Here is a 2,427-nt window from a genome sequence, read left to right as displayed (position 1 = left end):
TGCTATTATGCTGTACTGCTTGCAGCAGTTCTTGCTTGATAGTGGCAGTAGTAACTCAAGTAAGGTCCAATAATAAGTTATTTAACATGTGTTCTTGTTCATTAATATCATAAAATTAGGAGTAAGGATTTAGCTTTCATTTTGCATTCACTCAACGATTGTGGCAGTGAAATCAAATGTCTCCTCTATTGTTTGAATCCACTCTGGTTAGATGACATCTTGTTAGCGTGGCATGATGAAAGATTCAGGTTTTTTCTATTGATTTGTTTCATCATCATTATGCATGTGTACTTGGTGAATCAGGAACCCATTAGGAGCCAAATGTCTCTCTTAAATACGTTTATTAATATTCTATTTGTATTTTAGTTTGTGGCTTAAGGAACCGAGCAAGGGAAACCATTATACCTCGTTCTTTGTTTTGTATATAAACTTTAATTTTGTCGGATCATTTATGTCAAGTAATAGTTCTTTGTTTTGTGTTATGGTAATAGAAGATATGATTATAACAATTTCTTTTACTTAGGCGGACTAGGTACAAGAAAAACAATTGCTGCCACACAAGACGACCAAGGTCCGCTCTGCTCTGGTGCTATCCCTCGCTCTAGCTCCGTTCGTTGCTGCACAAGAAAAACAGAGACAAGCGAAAACAAATTATCTAAGGTCCTGTTATTACTACCTATATATGACATTGCTACTGGATTGCCTAGCGCCCCTGTTCATGATGGGTTAAACTTGTATTCGCTCCTGCTGCTGCACTTTGATGATCATGAGTGTGATGCATTTTGATGATCTCCTTGTACCAGATGAGTCTGTCGATGAAGCGACAGCGTCTCCTCTAGAGGGTGACGGCGGCGGCGCCTGTGTGCGGCTTCGACTACAACCTCCTCTCCGGTGAGTCCATCTCCTACCTCTAGCTCCATCTCTGAGCTACTGTAATACCATGCTCTGTTTCATGGCCGTGGCTTATTTAGTCTGCTTGCTGTGCCTTGTGTATTGGAGCCTAATTAGCTTCTGTTAGGGGATAATCTACTGGTTATATCAAAATTTTGCATGAAATTTTGTTCTTCTTATTCTGCTAAGGTTGCTTGCAATGGTTATACATATGTTACACAATTTTTGCTGCTGGCTAATGAACTTTAGAGATGGTAACATGGTGCCGCACTCTCAGGATCATCTTATGATACACAATCAATTTTTGGTTTGCTCAAATATTTAATTTTAGTGATAAGGAAAGATCCCACCCAGTTTGCTGGCTCACTCACTTGAGTTGGTTTAACAATAGTGGCCTCCTGACTTGTAGTTGGGTAGGTAGCTGAGAAGACTCCAATGGAGCAAAAGTTTATATGCATGGATAATGAACTTTCACTAAATGGACACAAATAAAGGAGCTGAGTATTAAATTAACTTGTACTAAGTGGAAACAACATTCTGTATGGTGTACATAAGTATCGAGTTGATAGCTGATCTGTAGCAAATATAGCTGCGTGTAACTTCTTTACTTGGTTCCTCTTTTACAGGAGCTCCAGTCCTAAGAAAGTTGGAAGTGCGAAGACGTGAAGAAAAGCGCGAAGCTGTGAAGTGCGACTCAGCAAAGAGTTGTCTGTTCCATTTGACTGTAATATTGTAATAGCTGGTATACCTAGGTTGTAATAGTCTATAGAAATTGTAATACACTAATCTAGTGTTATTTGATGAATTTCACATGTTCTCTTGTTTGGAATATTTGATTATGAATGTTATTTGATAGTGTGTGAGATGGGAACCTAACAGTGCAACCCACTTATGAAATAATATGAGTCTGTAACTTTCTGATGTGTGTGATCAATATACAAGATTAACATGACTAGTGGGACCAGCTCAAAAATATATTTCCCAAAAATAGGAAATCAATAGACTGTAATAGGCTAAAGCCCAGAAATAAAAAGGCCAAAATATTGGGCTTGGCCCGTGTAGCCCAATAGAATTCACAGGAAAAAAATAGAAAGGCTGAATTAATGGGCTCGGCCCATCTAAAGCACCGAAATGGACCAGGCCGATTCTAAGTAACGACCTTTTGAATTGGTCGAAATTGTGCCACGTCAGACTGCCACGTCGGATCCGACGTGGCCTGAGCAGACAACTAATGACCAAAACAAAACAATTGGCATATTTTGGTCGTAAACGTCTACGAACTTCTCTTTAACCTTGTGTTTTTGGTCCCAAAAAGGTCACAAATTAGAAACAATGACCTTTCAGTGACCAATAGTCAAGGTCACAAGTTGACATATTTCTTGTAGTGTCATAGCTTAGGATTCCCTTCGTGCAGACACGAGGGAGGGGGCTGCTAGCTACTTCGCACTTTGCTAGGTGAACCTCGGTTGGGGGGGTATGCATTCATAGGTTAGGAATCCCTTCATGCTGACACGAGGGAGGGGGCTGCTATCTACT

The 2,427-nt window shown here is 40.0% G+C and overlaps 1 long non-coding RNA gene across 1 annotated transcript; it reads left to right on the top strand.

The window, feature by feature from the left end:
- Positions 1 to 488: 488 nt before the first annotated feature.
- Positions 489 to 1,765, top strand: LOC119288867. The gene is made up of 3 exons (XR_005141321.1): positions 489 to 660; positions 804 to 891; positions 1,518 to 1,765. It is a non-coding gene; the product is annotated as an uncharacterized LOC119288867 (long non-coding RNA).
- The last annotated feature ends 662 nt before the right edge of the window (positions 1,766 to 2,427 follow it).

This window comes from Triticum dicoccoides, chromosome 4A (assembly GCF_002162155.2).
Source record: "Triticum dicoccoides isolate Atlit2015 ecotype Zavitan chromosome 4A, WEW_v2.0, whole genome shotgun sequence".
NCBI classification, from domain to species: Eukaryota; Viridiplantae; Streptophyta; class Magnoliopsida; order Poales; family Poaceae; genus Triticum; species Triticum dicoccoides.
Note: the sequence above shows the minus strand (reverse complement) of the source record. Positions and strands in the feature narration are given on the sequence as shown.